This window comes from Delphinapterus leucas, chromosome 6 (assembly GCF_059928025.1).
Source record: "Delphinapterus leucas isolate spDelLeu-1000000601 "Yukka" chromosome 6, BTC_Dleu_Yukka2, whole genome shotgun sequence".
In the NCBI taxonomy this organism is placed as follows: domain Eukaryota; kingdom Metazoa; phylum Chordata; class Mammalia; order Artiodactyla; family Monodontidae; genus Delphinapterus; species Delphinapterus leucas.
In genome coordinates this window covers 73,195,667-73,205,069 of record NC_143134.1, presented here as the reverse complement: position 1 = coordinate 73,205,069, position 9,403 = coordinate 73,195,667, and positions in this window count along the sequence as shown.

Genomic DNA, 9,403 nt, shown 5'->3' with positions numbered 1-9,403 from the left:
TTTCAACATATGAATTTTCTGGGGAGGGGAAACACACATTTAGTTGATGGCACATCCCAAACTCAGGTCCTCATCTTCCCTGGTAGGGGGTGAGAAGAGAAATGAGGGAGAGGGAGCGGGGATGGGGAAAGAAAATTTGCCTAAAGCATTCCAAAGCCTAAGTGTGTTCTGAAGTACCTTGGAGAGTCGGGTAGAGAGAAGGTGACAGAGCAGTCATTGCTGCTGTAACATCGGGATTTGGGATGTCAGGGCAGCAGGCACCTCAGCCACTGCCTCGCCCGATACTGCCACTGGTTGACTGTACAGCCCTCCTCTTGATCCTGAAAGGATAATAAGATAAAGGCCTGGGTGTGGTGAAGATGGTCTGGTTCACAAGTTTTGTTTTGTTTTGTTTTTTGGCATTAACAAGTCTCCCTGTCTTGACCACTCTCAAGTGCAGTCCCTGATTATGTTTTGTCCCTGACTTCTCTGGGGTTGAGATGTTCTCTTGGACTACCGTAAACATCCTATTCACTTATTCTCAGACATGAACAGAATTGGTTTATCTGAGTCTCCCCAGTACAACACCTAACCTAAGTGAGGGTGAGAAGCCATGTTTAGCTGTGGGGAGCAGGGAGAGTCAAGTCCAGGGTTTGGTAACAGGAAAGCTTGGATGGTGAAAAGGAGGATAGGATAATGCCACAGGCGGGCACATCATGTGGGCAACTGCAGTCCAACTTTTGCTGGGACTTGGATGGCGTAAGGGAATCTGATAGCTGCAACTACACCCTAGGACTTCACATTTATGCAATGTCTGCAGTAAGTAATTACCATTTATATACTGGTTTACAGATCATGAAGTTGGCTTGTCCTCGTCACAGGCCTAGAAAGTGGTCAAGGTGAGATTTTTTTTTTTTTTGCGGTACGCGGGCCTCTCACTGCTGTGGCCCCTCCCATTGTGGAGCACAGGCTCTGGACGCGCAGGCTCAGCGGCCATGGCTCACGGGCCCAGCTGCTCCGTGGCACGTGGGATCTTCCCGGACCAGGGCACGAACCCGTGTCCCTTGCATCAGCAGGCGGACTCTCAACCACTGCACCACCAGGGAAGCCCTCAAGGTGAGATTTGAACCCAGGTTTTTCTAAGTCGGGGAATCAGTATCCTAAATCCTTTTTCCTGGTCCTGAGGGACTTGTTGGCTGAGGAGTTTTTCAACATGTGCTTTAGAGGTCAGATTCCACCAGAGGCGGCGGCCTGGCCCTTTAATGACAATTCCATTTATACCTAGAGTTGAAAGGGTTTTGTTTTCCAGTGAATTTTCTTTTTTTTTTGGTGGGGGAGGTATGTTATGTGTGGCTGATTTAGGCAGAACCTGCCCTGGCTACATCTTCTTGATCCAGCTGCTGTGGACATCCATCTCCACACCCTGGGTTCTGAGTCCAGACATCCCGAGGGGGGGTGCCCCTCCTCTGCCTTTCATGTCACCTGGAATCTGCTCAACAAGGTCTAGTGTGAGGGCTTAAAACTAATCTTCCATAGTTTACGAGCCCAAATCCATTTACAATGAGGAAGACCCCGGCTGACCAGCAGCTTAAACAAATGTCCGCCTCTGTAGCATTCCTATGGCGAGACTCGAGTTCCACATGCATGATGTAAGCAAGAGCCTGGGCAGGCCTTTCTCCCACACGTGGCTCAGAAATCATTTAGAAAGCAAACAGAAAAGACAGCGCTGGGCAGGCCACTGTTCCTTTTGCTCTGGGCCAGGCCTAAGCTCGCAGGCTGCTCCTGGAGGGCTCCTCTGATCTCAAGGTGCGATTGGAAACAGGTGTCTACCTAGTGCCTATAAAATATATACTGGCAATGGGGGAGATCCTTGGAGATTCTTTCAACTGGTAGAAATATGGAGATAATTCCCAGCTCCGACTCTACCTAGATCCAGGCCTCCAGACCCATCTCTTTAAAAAAAAAAAAAAAAATCCAAAAACTTTCAGGGAAACTGGGAGCATATGGTTCCACCATCCTGTTTTGTAGAAAGAAATGTGAAAAAGATTAGAGAGACTGTCAAAATGTCAGACTGGGCATGGCACTGCTGGGAAAGCAGCTCTCGTCCCTTGCCTTGTCCCCCCTCCTCCCCCGTCAGGGTGACCTAAGTGACCTTGGGCTGTACAGGCAAAGTGGTGACTGTGATTTGGATGCCAGATTTACCCGATTTCTATTTAGCAAATAAATCGAATGTACTGCTGCTCGTGTTTGGGATAAATACCTGATTAGTCTCTTAAAATATGACTACTACTGCCCATAAATGAAAGGAATTTCAGCTGGGCAGTGTCTGTCCAGAGCGAGAGGATTGGGTTTCATCTTTATTTGTTGTCAGCAAGTGCTCCTGATGTTTCCTACCTTGCAAGCTCATTAAGCAGATGCTTGAACATCGGGATGCTGACAACGCAGCTGTATTTCATTTGTAGATAATTGATGCAATAAATGTAATAACAAACGAGATATGTTGACTCATGAGCTAATTTGGGTGTAGATGTTACAACACTTGTGCAGCTGGAAATGTTTCCATCACAGAAATCTGTTTCAGATAAATGCACCCCATTCCTGTCCTCACTAAGACAGAACAGAAAAGAAAAATCAAGTCATCCTGTATATCTAAAAATACAAAAGTTCATAAGTTATGGTCGGTTTAACCGCTGTTTGAAAAAAAATTAATATTAGCAATTTATTACACAAACAGGTAACGTTAACCCCTTACACATTGAGGGGGAGCAAATAGAGGTGCTTGGACCTGGTTTACTAAGCAATTTGGTCTCGGCACCTGAAAAACCTTGGTTGGAAATGTGTGGATCCAGTGTTTTTCTTCTGCTTTCTTTTACTGCAGGCAGAATTTCTTTTTCATGGTCCATATATTTCCTCACCCTTTATCTTCTCAGATATTTAGAGAAGGCAATCTGAGTAGTTCTGTGCGGGAGGCACGGTTCTGGGACTGTCTTGGGATGGACAGCCTGAACAGAAAGGAGTTTGTAATATACGAGAAATACATGAGGAAGAAGCCATTATAATTAACCACTAATAGCCTAGGTCAGGGATTGATATGCTATGGCCCCACTGCCTGTTTTTGTATAGCTCCGGAATTAAGAATGGTTTTTACATTTTTAAATGGTTGCAAAGAATCAAAAGAAGAATAATTTTTTTTGGTGACACATGAAAATCATGTGAAATTCAAATGTCAGTGTCTGTAAAGTCTTAGAACACAGCTACTCATTCATTTATTATTCTCTATGGCTGCCTTGGTGGTTAGTTGTGACATTTACCATCTAGCCCTTTACAGAAAAATTTGGCCAACCTCTGGCCTAGACTAAAACATGACTAATTCATGCAAGTGAGGCAAAGCTAGACTTGATTGCAGTGTATCTGAAATTGAAATGATCTTCCAGTTAAGTGCACAAAGGGGAAATAGGATAATCACCAGATGTTAGCAGAGGTCCTTCTCGAAGGAAGCATTGTCATTAGCATATATCAGTAATAGCCTACCCTTTGTTCCTTATGCTGACATTTCAGTGGATCACACCCTTTGTATGCAAACACTATTTTTGATCTGCTTGAAAAATTTGGGTAATTCACAATTTTATAATCTTATTTTTGTACTCAAACTGTTCAACAAATTGTTTTCTCAATAGATATTTTTAAAGGTCAGGTTCATGGAGGTATAATTTTCATATATTATATAGGTTTATAGTTCCTGAGTTTTGACAAAAATGTTTATTTACTTCGCCACCAGCACAATGAAGATATAGAACTGGTACATCACCTGAAGAAGTCCCCTCATGCCCCTTAGTGGTCAGTCACCTTTCCCCTTCCCTGGCCTCTGACTGTGACCGATGTATTTTCTGTTCTTGCAGTTTTACACTTTTCGGAATGTCCCAGGAATAGAATCGTACAGGATGTAATGGATATTTTAAAGTACATTTCAGCTCCCCTAACTGCAGTTTAGATGCCAATGAACTCTTAATTTTCCTTGGTTAATCTGGACAAGGAGTTAAGTTCATTATACTGTTGTCCGTATCGATACACTAAACTGGTGGGATTATGTTTCTGAAGTTAATATAAAATGTTCTTGCTAAGAAAGGAAGAAAATCTTGGTTTCAGTTATACTGAATCTTCCTGGATGGATTTTTTTTTGTTTATATAATTTTAGACTTTTAATAGCCCCCAAATGATTTCTAAGATAGGTTTCTTTATGAGTGAAAATGGAGAACAAATTGTTTTTACAGTCATAATCTGTCAGGCTAAACCTTTCTCTTCACTTTATACTTAAAAACAAAAAATTATTTCATGGAGTATAGGATTGTTCTCTAGGAATGGGGAGTTGAAGGAAATCTTTTTCACCATATGCATAAGCAAAAGAAGCAGAATACACATGTATACATGTGCTTACACTAAGAAAAGAAAAAGAAAGTATTTCCTGTTTTTCTATATTGCACTGATTCTCTAGTCAGTTGAATGTGCTCGTTACAGGTAGCTGTTAATATGCTTATTGTCTTTCTAGACAATCCCACAACAAAGAGAGACGTTCCTATGTGCTGACAATGTTGTGTTAGTTCGTGTGAATAAACTTTAAGAGTACGTATTAAAAGTAATTAATATTCAAGATCATCGGCCCTAATCCAGCTTCTCCTTTCCTCTCTTCTTGCATTTTAGTGTCTAGTAGGGTCACATACTGTTGCCCTTAGGAGACCCTTTTCTAATTGTCTAGGATGGGGAAAATCCACAAGACTCCCTCAGTAGAAGCCAAGCATAAATTTGGGTAATGCAGTGGGTATTTAAGCGCACCAAAGGTCTTGCTAGGTTTGATTCTCTACCTTAATATTTTTATGCTTTTGAATATTTTCCCTCCAGCTCCCAGAAGAGTATAAAAAATAAATTCAAGGCACTATAAGTATCTTTCTCAGTGGTAGGTTCTTATCCAACAGGACTAGAATTTTTGCCTTCTCTTTTTCGGTTGGGCTTTGGATTAAAACTCAAGGTAGCAAGTTCAAAAACTGGTCTTAAGTTTTCATTTTATTTCAAACTGAACTCATGTTACTCCTGTTGAAAATTGTACTGACAGGCCTATACATATAATTTATGCTATTTCCAATCAAGATGTTTAGCTGAATTAGAACCATTTGTGAACAAGTCCTTCTGCAGTTGGTTAAAAGGCCTTTTTTGGCTGGGAAGGGAGGAGTGCGTGGAATGTAGACGCACAGAAAGAACCCAGCATACCTTTTATTTCAACAATTGTTGATCAAGTAACCGTAAACTGTTTACAACTGTGACCCTTGTTGCAATCACAGAGGAGGTGTTTATGGATAGACATTAAGCCCTTTTTAAAGTTGTTTCACAAAGTGCTGTTTACAGAGCAAACTTCCCAAAACATCTTGTTTTTCTCTGAAACATTATGTAAAGTGGGTAACAAGGTTGGTCAGATAGCATCGAGAAGGAAAGGGAGATGAACAAGTGAAGCTTTGCTTGTATTTTGGGGAGAACCTGACTTTTTCAATAATAATTCCATTTTCACATTTCAGATCTTGGAAAAGGGAAAGTTCAACATAAGGTCTGCTAGTAACATTTGAAAGAAAAAAAAAACTCATCCTTTTAGATAGAGGCTATTGCATTGGCTTGTTAAATTGCTGAAAGAGAAAAATAAATTCAAGCAATAAATTCTCCCATGAAGAGAAATAATATGCCTGTGAGGGAGAAAATATATTTGCAACTCCCTTTTCAGAGGGTTAAAATAAGATACGACAAATTTACACAATGAGGTATCACCTCACACTGGTCAGAATCACCACCATGAAAAAATCGACAATAAATGCTGGAGAGGGTGTGGAGAAAAGGGAACCCTCTTGCACTGTTGGTGGGAATGTAAATTGATACAGCCACTATGGAGAACAGCATGGAGGTGACTTAAAAAACTACAAATAGAACTACCATATGACCCAGCAATCCCACTACTGGGCATATACCCTGAGAAAACCATAATTCAAAAAGAGTCATGTACCACAATGTTCACTGCAGCTCTATTTACAATAGCCAGGACATGGAAGCAACCTAAGTGCCCATCAACAGATGAATGGATAAAGAAGATGTGGCACATATATACAGTGGAATATTACTCAGCCATAAAAAGAAATGAAATTGAGTCATTTGTAGTGAGGTGGATAGACCTAGAGTCTGTCATACAGAGTGAAGTGAGTCAGAAAGAGAAAGATAAATACCGTATGCTAACACATATGTATGGAATAAAAAAATAAATGGTTCTGATGGACCTAGGGGCAGGACAGGAATAAAGATGCAGACGTAAAGAATGGACTTGAAGATGCGGGGAGGGGGAAGGGTAAGATGGGACAAAGTGAGAGCGTGGCATGGACATACATACACTACCAAATGTAAAATAGACAGCTAGTGGGAAGCAGCCACATAGCACAGGGAGATCAGGTTGGTGCTTTGTGACCACCTAGAGCAGTGGGATAGAGAGGGTGGAAGGGAGACACAAGAGGGAGGGATATGGGGGTACATGTATACATATGGCTGATTCACTTTGTTATAAAGCAGAAACTAACACAACATTGTAAAGCAATTATTCTCCAATAAAGATGTTAAAAAAAAGATACGACCAGTTTAAATCATACATTTACTAAAGAAAATACCAAGAGATTTTTATAAAAAGGTTATGTGAATTGTTAAATAAAAGAAAGGTACACTTATTTTTAAAAGAATGCATCTTTGGAAGGTGAAAAAACTTCTGGAACCAAATGCGTAGTACAAAGGGAAAGCACCGGTTCACATAAGAGCAGCACCCCAGTTGCCATGCATGGCTGACCTCACCTGGATGTAACAATGATGCAATTGATCTGGTATTTCTTGAGGACCCCATATGTGTCTGCACTTGCTAGTTGTAGAGAGAGACACTTTCCTTCCCTCTGATGAGGTTCAAAGAATTGAACTCGGTGAAGAGATAGCTGGTAAATTCAGGCATCACCACTAGCAAAGGAGTTAGGAAGCTTTGGCAACACTCTGTGTGTGAGGTGAAGGGAACCGAGGCTCAGGAGGTGGTAGAAGAAAATGAATAGACCAGGTAACTAAGACAGATTTGGGGAAGGGAAAATTGGCAAAACTAGTGCCTGGGCTGGGAGAAAACACAAATGACTCTGTTTTTCAAATCAGAGGGACCAAAAGAAACAGGGTATTCCAGGGAGAGGGTTTTGATGAAGAGGATGCCAAGCTTAATTTCAGAGAAGGTGATTTTTAAGAAGGTTCTGGAACATCCAAGGGGAAGGGCCCAGAGGTAGGAGTAATTAAACTATTGATGACTCTTAGGTTTATCTCAATAGTGTGTGGGTTTTGATGCTTAAAATATTAATCAGATGGGATGTTGAACTGAAAGGCATCATTTTGACAGTATGATGCACTACTTAGGAGCTCAAGATCAGAGTAAATCTCTGGAGAAAGAAAAGCAGATGGGGAAACAAATATTTCCCGAAGGATCTACCAACTCCTGGGCAATAAGCCTTGTGTTTTTGCATGCTTTCTCATTTTCATCTTCAAGACACTTAACCCTCCTTTGATTTAGGTAAAGATATGAAGATTAGAAGTGCTCAAAAAAAGTGCTCAAGAAGGTATTATTCCTACTTCACAGGTGAGGAAAGAGAGGATCAGAGAGGTTCAGCAACTCATTCACAGACTGAGATAGAAAGTGAGGTCTCCCAGACCTCTGAAATCCACGTGCTTTTTCTCTGTACTCCGCAACTGGCCTGGCCTATGTTTGCTTTCACCTCTCAGTTGTGGTATTTATGGCCTTCTCTATATCCAGAGTTCTTTTAATAATTGCTCACTAGGTTTAAGACTTGCAATCCCTATTGATGACATTGACTGGTACCCACAATTAAGTCCGAGAAAATGTGTTTCAAGGACCCAGTCATATCAAGTCCGAGAAAATGTGTTTCAAGGACCCAGTCATATCAAGTCAGTAGCTGTCCATACCGTCTTCAGGCACTGTGCATACACTCCTCATTTCTTATGTGACTGAGCAAAACCTTCTTTTGGGCGACTTGCTCAATACCACAGGAAAGACATTTATTGAGCATACTATGTTCATGACAAGTTAGGTATGGAATATCAAAATGTCTTCTGAGAGGGCTGGGAGCTTCTCCCTAGATGTGGACACGAGTCATACACGTGTAGCAGGAAACTTTATTAAGAGACTCATTTTCATCCCCTTATTGTATTTCTCCCTCACCTGATCTACAAAGGTAGTTAGGCCTTCATGGGCCCCTCCCATAGGTCTTGAAGCACAGGCTGACTTCAAGACCCATCTCTTGCTGACTTTTCTTAAAGTCTTGGCTCATTGGAGTGGATGGAGAAGAATTTTATGCCTCATGACCTTGAAGGAGACAGTAGGGGACGGGGAACTCAGAAATCCCTGACCCCACCCCAAAAATCAGAGGTGGGTAAAAGAAGGGTGGGGCCCATCTCTTGGTCTGTGGCAATGGAAAATGTCAGAGGGAAATAACTGCATCGTACCCTTAGTGAGGCTGGCTCTATGTTCTAGAACTCCTATCTCCGAGAATCCCTGTAGCCCACATGTGACTTGAATACAGAGCTTCCAACTGCAATGAAGTAGACTGGGCTTGGACAATAAGGATGTTGGTGAGAAAAGTGATGGGCCGGATGATTCATAATAACAGGCAGGTGTTGTGTCTTTCACTGTGACTTAGGAGTATCCTTCATTTCACATAATGACTGATGTCCACGGGGAGCAAGCCAAGAGTCAGATTCAATGTTAAAGAAAATGGAGATAATTATTTTATACATCAAGATTGTAGGTTGAAATTTACGTCTACTTTATATGTATGTAGATAAATCTCTGTGTTAGATTCGTGATTATGGATTGGACTTCCAGTGGGAGGAGCAGGGACAGTAAATGATGAAGGATTTTTACAGCGGGAGAGATCTTTATGGGAAAAAGCAGTTCAAAAGCTTCATTGCAGATATTTGTGGCAGAAACTGTCAGTTGTCTATCCAATATCCTTTCCCCCAGTCTTTTGTTCTAGTCAATTCTAGCTAAAAAAACAAACAAACTAGTCCCTTGCAGCTTAAGTGGTAAAATTGCATATTTCTGACCAATAGATGAACATAGCAGAGCTCCTGGGAAGCCTTTTTTGTTTTTGTTCTTTTTTTTAAAAGAAAGATAAAAAGAGCCAGACTTAGCATCGAAGACTTTTGCCTTTACTCCTCACCTCTTTTAGTTTGTAAAACACACGTGATGCTCATGGGTGGGATTAGCTATCTTACAACCTAGATGACAGAAGCCACATGCTAAGCAGGGTGGACCAGAGGAGGGAAGAGACCTGGGTCCTTGATCACATCCTTGAGCACTTGGACC